Here is an 8879-nt window from a genome sequence, read left to right as displayed (position 1 = left end):
AAGTCTCTAAAAATGCCACAAGAGGGCAGGCGTCTCCTAAACATTGATAATCTTGCAACACAAGCCTGTAGTACATTAATTAAAATAAAAAAATGCACATATGTAGCATGTACTCAATCACTGTTCACCATGTTAACGGTTTTTTCTTTGCCCCACAGAAATACCTGATCCGACATCTGCGTATCTGTCAGGAAATATTGATTAATCCCGACCAATTAAATACCGGGTTTTCTGCCGTTGTCAGAAGAATGCGCTGATAAGATCGAGATTTCACTTCATTGCTAAGAGGCTGTAAACACAGATAAACACGAAGGTGAAAAGTTGAACATTTGGAAGAGTGAAGATGTCAAGGTAAGGCCACACTCAGCAGTAAAAATAAACGAGTGTGAAGGTGCAGTGCCTTAAAGAACACACAGACAATGAATCCGTAGTTCCAGGGCCAATATTTTCCGTTGTTAACTTGAGTATTGTATTATAACACATTAACAAAACAATGGGTGCGTCTCAATCAGCTCCCTAGTTCACTAGTCAGGGCACTGATCAGGGAGTCGGCCATTTTAGGGCTGTCTCAATCGCAAAATCCTTCCAGTGCAGTGGGACGTTCGCTCCCTAAAAATTCCCACAATGTACTGCAAAAACCAGGGAGCATCGCCAAAGTCCCTTTTAAGGAAAGTCTGTTCACTCGGCGGCCATATTTGCAACACCTCCGGGCAGCTATTTAGGGCATACAAGACCAAGTCCTATCTATTTGAATGGGGGAATCCTGAAATCTAAAAAACTGCTTGCTTGTTGTTTCTTATGCTTAAATAGCGTTAAAAAAGCTTTTTTCAGGCTAGACCAGCCAATACGCATGTGCGGTCCTAAGCGCAAGTCTCAGATTTCTATGGGAACCGGAGCTTCGGCAGCTGCAGTGCTGCAATGTTTTTACCAATCAGCCATTGACTATTTTACTTAGAAGGCGGGACGTATTCCGCCATATTGCGCATTGCAGTTTCTCCATGTGCGTTCACACTGCTGCAGGCTAGAGTCATTAATTTTCAATGTGAGCCAGCAACGAGCTCCGGCGAACAGCAGCACGTCTCAAACAGTGATATTTTCGGTGATTTTTTGGGGAACCAAGCAAATTGTACAAGAGTAGCCTACATATAACCAAACATGTTAGGGAAAAAATAGAGAAAAACACTGTATACATTAAACAGCTGTATTCTACAGAGCCCCGCACATGATATGCGGGGAAAAAAAGTTAATTGTGCTCACGATTTACTAATTCTTTCCCTCGATTTGCTAAATCTTGTGCACAATTTACTATTTAGTTTCCTCATTTGCTAACACGTGCAAAATTTACTATTTCTTTTTCTCGATTTGCTAAATCGTGCGCAGGATTTACTATTTCGTTCCCTCGATTTACTAACTTGTGCGCACGATTTACTATTTCGTTCCCTAGATTTGCTAAATTGTGCACACGATTTACTATTTCGTTTCCCCGATTTGCTAAATTGTGCGCACGATTTACTAATTCTTTTCCTTGATTTGCTAAATTGTGCGCACAATTTACTATTTCGTTCCCTCGATTTGCTAAATTGTGAGTACGATTTACTAATTCTTTACCTCGATTTGCTAAATCATGCGCACAATTTACTATTCCGTTCCCTCGATTTACTAACTTGTGCGCACGATTTACTATTTCGTTCCCTAGATTTGCTAAATTGTGCACACGATTTACTATTTCGTTTCCCCGATTTGCTAAATTGTGCACACTATTTACTATTTCGTTCCCCCGATTTGCTAAATTGTGCGCACGATTTACTAATTCTTTTCCTTGATTTGCTAAATTGTGCACACAATTTACTATTTCGTTCCCTCAATTTGCTAAATTGTGAGTACGATTGACTAATTCTTTCCCTCGATTTGCTAACTTGTGCGCACGATTTACTATTTCGTTCCCTAGATTTGCTAAATTGTGCACACGATTTACTATTTCGTTCCCTAGATTTGCTAAATAGTGCGCACAATTTACTATTTCGTTCCCTCGATTTGCTAAATTGTGAGTACGATTTACTAATTCTTTACCTCGATTTGCTAAATCGTGGGCACAATTTACTATTCCGTTCCCTCGATTTACTAACTTGTGCGCACGATTTACTATTTCGTTCCCTAGATTTGCTAAATTGTGCACACGAGTTACTATTTCGTTTCCCCGATTTGCTAAATTGTGCACACTATTTACTATTTCGTTCCCCCGATTTGCTAAATTGTGCGCACGATTTACTAATTCTTTTCCTTGATTTGCTAAATTGTGCACACAATTTACTATTTCGTTTCCTCAATTTGCTAAATTGTGAGTACGATTTACTAATTCTTTCCCTCGATTTGCTAAATCATGCGCACAATTTACTATTCCGTTCCCTCGATTTACTAACTTGTGCGCACGATTTACTATTTCGTTCCCTAGATTTGCTAAATTGTGCACACGATTTACTATTTCGTTCCCTAGATTTGCTAAATAGTGCACACGATTTACTATTTCGTTCCCCCGATTTGCTAAATTGTGTACACGATTTACTATTTCGTTTCCCCGATTTGCTAAATTGTGCACACTATTTACTATTTCGTTCCCCCGATTTGCTAAATTGTGCGCACAATTTACTAATTCTTTTCCTTGATTTGCTAAATTGTGAGTACGATTTACTATTTCGTTCCCTCGATTTGCTAAATTGTGAGTACGATTTACTAATTCTTTCCCTCGATTTGCTAAATCATGCGCACAATTTACTATTCCGTTCCCTCGATTTACTAACTTGTGCGCACGATTTACTATTTCGTTCCCTAGATTTGCTAAATTGTGCACACAATTTACTATTTCGTTTCCCCGATTTGCTAAGTTGTGCACACGATTTACTATTTCGTTCCCCCGATTTGCTAAATTGTGTGCACAATTTACTAATTCTTTTCCTTGATTTGCTAAATTGTGCTCACAATTTACTATTTCGTTCCCTCGATTTGCTAAATTGTGAGTACAATTTACTAATTCTTTTCCTCGATTTGCTAAATTGTGCGCACAATTTACTATTCCGTTCCCTTGATTTACTAACTCGTGCTCACAATTTACCATTTCGCTCCCTCAATTTATAAATCATGCGCATGATTTAACAAATCGAAGGAACGAATTAGTAAATCTTGCACACAATTTATAAATCGAGGGAATGAATTAAATTGTGCGCACGATTTAGCCTCCTATTTTTTTTCCTGCATGTCATGTGCAGGGCTCCGTAGTATTCGTAATGCCTTCATGTTTTTACTTTTAGATATTTTTCCAAATATTTTTATGTCAAGTTAAAATTGTTCAAACAATTTTTGTTCATATGGCAGTTTTCCATTCCATTAGACTTCATGAATACATTTTATCACCATCCACTGAGAAACACCATAACATCACATCAACAATCCTAGCTACTTTTGGTAAACATATATATTTTTCGATTGACTAATATCTCAGGGATCTTTTCAATTAATTGTTCACAGAACCGGCCTCACAATTATATTACGAATCAGACTGAATCGTTTGAGTGAACAACCGACTCAATGAAGCAAGAATGGTGGTGTTTGATTCGTAATGAGCCAAGAAGCCTGAATGTGCTGAATCATGGCTTCTTGCTTCGTCTAGGTTGGTACATAATGGAAAAAGCCCAAGACACAAAGAAAAAGCCCAAGAAATAAGAAATTATTTAGCACAAACTTAACCGACACACACTAAATACCGTTATTTGAAAACTCGTCTATGCCATCATATACTATACCAAACCATGAGGTCAGAGACCATATGATAACGTAAATTAATCATTAAATATTTTTTTGACAGGTGTTTGAAACGCCCTTTTTGTTGTTGTAGAACTGTTTCCTGTCCCTCCAAAACTTCGCCCTCCAGGTAAATCCGATGATTGACAGTCAAAGTCTGTTCCTGATTGGCTAATAAAGCACATGCTCACCTCCTTTATCTTTGTAGTTCTGTCACAGAAACCGATTTCTCTCAGTGTCTGTCAGGTAGTAAAGTCATTTTAACATGACTTTGTTCATTTATTATGATAAATGTCATCTTTACAATAAGCACATAAATTCACATAATGTAGTCTATGAATATACATGTTATGGAAGCTTGTTTTGTTTCTGACTTGTTTTCCATAATTCTGTGTTTACATCTCGCAATTCTGAGTTTATATCTTGCAATTCTAAAACAAATCTGAATTGTGAGATATAAACTCGCAAATGTGAGGGGGAAAAAGGCAGAATTGTCAGATAAAAAGTTGAAATTATTTTTTTTAATTTTTTTATTTCAGGGCAGAAACAAGCTTTCATAACATAACATTTGTGTAAAATATTCCAGCTCATAGATTATACTCTTGAATCAACATGTCATAAATCATGACACACAAATGACATCTATCTCAAAGTCCAATAAGTAGTTACATGTATTTTACAATTTTATTGAGGCATATTTATGTACAGAAAGCAAATAGACTTTTCAGTTTAATGCCAAACTGCATTCTTTAGTGTAGTTAGTAAAATTAAATTGCAAAACGGGAGACTGGGACTGTATCTCAGAAACTATCAGGATTTGTGTTCACCAGGAGTGGTTTTCTATGTTGATTTATAACATCTAGTTATTAAGATTTTGTGAATTTTATCCTCCAAACTGAAAAACCTGCTCATAACAAATCAGCCCTGAGATAACTCCAGGCTTTGGGTTTGATATTTGTTCAGCTTGTTTGCTGTTATCTGTCGTGTGTTTTTCTTCAGCAGTCACCATGCAGTCACCCTTGCGTTTGTCCTCTCACCCTGGTCCTGACCTGCCTGTGAACTCAGTCAAATTAAGATAAGGCCGAACTTTATGGTTTAAGAGCCAATAAACCAATTCAGTGATAATTAGATATTTCGACAACAAAATTCATTTATGGCACCATATCCATTCAAGTTTACAGTTTATCTCTTGGAGGGTGAAGATAACTTCATGATGCTGTTTAATAGAACACTTGTGACGAACAATTAGTTAAATACATATTTAAACTGTTTAATTAACACATAGACACAGACATTCTCAGAACATTCTGGCAAGGTTCTCTCAAAGTTATGAACAAAAAATCTTCCAGTAGCGTTAATAGAATGTTTCTTTGAAGTTATCTTTAGTAATGTACATTGTTAATGGAACGTTTTTCAGTTGGATGTTCTAATGGTTTTAAATGTTACTACTTGTTTCAGAACATTCAGAGAACATTTAAAAGTAACGTTCCAATAATGTTTGCAGAATTCTAAAATGGAATGTTCCCTCAACGTTCATATAACCAAGAAAAAAAACATGTTTAAAAAATTTTAAGCACTTGAATTTTGAATATCCAGAGAACATTCGTCTTTGTAACTTAATGGGAACATTAGCAAAACGTTCTTAGTTAGAATATATTTTTGTTAGCTGGGTATAAGCTACAATTTCATGCCACTGAATGTGAAATTGAATTATAGATGTCATATTTGTTAGAAAACAGCATTGATTTATTTGCATGAGCCTGAACTTTCCCTTCTGCCATTTGAATGAAAATATGATCGTTTTCAGACCTCTGGGAAGGATATCTCATCATTCATCTTGAAGGATTCTGGAAATCTCTCAGTTCAGGCGGTGAGTGCTGTGTCACGAATGATAGGCCTATTATTAACTTAGTGCTTTTATTGTGATGAGATAAGGAAATTGATTTACAACTTGCCACACGTTCATCACTTCACGTATGATGTCTTTTAAAAATAGATTTAATATATAAAACACATGATACAGTTATTCTTATATATATATATATACACCAATGTGATAAAGCTGTTAACAGTTGATATGATACGAGATATCATATGACCTTTTAATCCAATTGGACAGAATAGATTAAAAAAAAAAAGTCTTGATCTGAAGCTGGAAATGTCGAGAGTCTTTTAGGTTGAGTGGGTTGAATGATGGCAGACCTATGAAATCGATGATGAGGTCATATGTGAACAATGATCTAGGGTGGCACGTTCAGGAGAACCAATGGGAGGACAGATTGACGCCGGCAGCCAGAACTTCTGCTGAAAGCTCAGGCACTGGAATTGAAAACAGCCATTTTAGACATTTGCAAATTCATTTTTAGCATAAAATCGCAATGAAACTGAAGTAGCGACAGATCTTTTCTATATTGTGACGTACAGTCGTGTATAACATGATTATCAAAAAGGGGGAAAAAAGTAGGGCGGGGACTTGGTTCTATGCAGCGGTTGCTGATTGGATGTTGAGATGTGGGTGTGGCACTCAAAAGTGGAGGGGCGGAGTTAAGTCCTGCATACATCACCAAAGAAAATCTGTCGTTTTCGCTGGATTTTCATTAAACATTTTTTAAAAAATAAAACAAATGCACAGATCTATAACATGCATTTGCAAAATCGATAGGGTGAATTATTAGATTTTAAGCTAAATTTGCATGAACAAATGATTTGAAAAGTGGCTGAAATTTAAATTGCTCTGAATTAAATATTAAGTTTAATATCTCAAATCTGTTACATCTAATAAAGAGTTCCAGCTGTAATCAAACACACCTGAATCAGCTAATCAAGACCTTTGGGTTCAAGTGTACATTACTGGTCATCCAGGATCTGATTTTATTAAAAATATTAGCTAAATGAAACATATTATCTATGCAATCCTTTTTCTTTTTCTTTACAGTGGTACAGTGGGAACATCAGTAATTTGGCTGAAAGGTCTCGCTCAGGATGGAATGAAAGTATGTACCGGCACGTAGAGGAGAGGAGGCAGGAGGTGGTGAGTGTGTTGTGTGTCTCTCAGCACTGGGAACGGTCTGTGTGCTGCTTTAGCTTCACTGCGCCTCCACTTCGCCCGGCGGTTCTGGAACCAGATCTAAACAAAACCATTTTAATATTAATATATACTTAATATCTTATAAAAGTACAAATATTGACATGTTATGTTTAATTTTTGGTAGTACATTACCAAAAAATGTAATTTTATTATATAAAATTTATAAAATATATATGAAATATGTATATAATATATGTGTGTGTGTGTGTGTGTTCACTTAAATATTCCAAATATTGACTATTTTATTCCATATAGTCTCTCAAAGTATATACAAAATACATGCTTCAATTTTGTATTTTATTAAAAATAATATAAATACATTATAAATATTGACATGCTATGTTTTATTATATTAACAAAATTGATAATATATTTATTATTTTTATTTCTTTTTCTAATCCTCTTCTTTTTAAAATATATATATATATACACACACACACATTAAAAAGGTACAACTATTGGCATATTATATTATATTATTAAGTACAGATACGTACTTAAAAGTACTATACGTACTTAAATACAAAATACATACTTAAATTATATATATATATATATATATATATATATATATAAACAAAGTTACAGATTGTTGTATGTTTTAATACATATTACAAAAATTGATAATATATTATTTATATCCCTTTTCATTTTAATCACACACACACACACACACTATATATATATATATATATATATAGTAAAGGTACAAATATTGACATGGTTTATTACATTATATTATAGCTTAAATTATATTTTATATTATAGTTTATATTATAGTATTGAATACAATATTTTATGTTGTCTCTCAGAGTATGTACTGACATTTTATATATTGTAAAGTACAAATATTGACATGGTTTATTATATTATATTACATTACATTACATTATATTACTATAGTTTATATTATAGTATTTAGTACAATATTTTATGTAGTCCCTCAAAGTATATATAAAATATGTACTTACATTATATATATATATATATATATATATATATATGTGTGTGTGTGTGTGTATGTGTGTATATAATGTAAGTACATATTTTATAAAAAAAATATATATATAAAATACTTCTGTTATACTTTTTATATTGTACTTTTATATAAATTCATTTATCACGCAACAGAACTATTTAAACAAATCCAAAAAGCTACAAGGTGACTAAAATACAGAATAATCTGTGTTGAGTTACAGCAAATAAATGATATTTTTCTTCCTTATATGCCTAAATACAAAAATCTTAATGTTGTGAAGAACTACCCATATCTTAACAAAATGATGTACTGGTCATCTAAAACAAGATTATTAAGTGTCAGTCCATATTTGAGTGAGTGTGTTTTCAGCGTGTGAGCTGTGACAGCGTGTCGTACCTGTACTCTCCCCTCAGAGAGCTGCGTTCGGCAGGCGAGCCGGTCTCTGGTGTGAACATCAGGATAGTGTGTTTCCTGAAAAACTCTTTCCAGCTCCTCCAGCTGGCTCACTGTGAACGTGGTCCGTACCCGTCTGTGACCGGACCGACGAGCTGTACCATCAGAAATGTATTCAATAAAATAGCTAGAAAGCCTCTTAATAGGTTAAACAGATAAGAAATTATATGTTTTTCTTTTATACAAGCTATAAAACCTATACAAAAATATCAGTTGACAATGAAAGACCAAAACAAAACTGAAAAGACACCTGTGCATTGGCTGATTTTAGGAGCGTCCGTCTTTGTCTTGGTCTTGGTCTGTGTACATCCAGATGTTTTAAGTTTCTTGTCTGTTCTGTCAGGTTGGACAGTCAAACTGGAAGGTTTTTTCAGTATTTCCTCGATAGAGTGTGACAGAAACTTTGGGCTGTTTGTGGATGTCCTGCTCTCCATGTGTTTCTCCAGCTCCACATCAACTAATTGCATTGTGTCCCAGATCGACTTGAACTTCTCCAGCTTTCCTATAACTAGTTCTCTAGTAGTGGCTTTCCCAGTGTCCTCTGTGAGACGTCTGTGTGTGATG

The 8879-nt window shown here is 34.7% G+C and overlaps 1 protein-coding gene across 1 annotated transcript in view; it reads right to left on the bottom strand.

The window, feature by feature from the left end:
- The window catches only part of sypl1 (synaptophysin-like 1), a 454480-nt gene that overhangs the window by 94583 nt on the left and 351018 nt on the right, over positions 1 to 8879 (bottom strand). The window lies entirely within an intron of this gene.

The sequence above is a fragment of the Ctenopharyngodon idella genome, chromosome 4 (genome assembly GCF_019924925.1).
Source record: "Ctenopharyngodon idella isolate HZGC_01 chromosome 4, HZGC01, whole genome shotgun sequence".
Classification (NCBI taxonomy): domain Eukaryota; kingdom Metazoa; phylum Chordata; class Actinopteri; order Cypriniformes; family Xenocyprididae; genus Ctenopharyngodon; species Ctenopharyngodon idella.
Note: the sequence above shows the minus strand (reverse complement) of the source record. Positions and strands in the feature narration are given on the sequence as shown.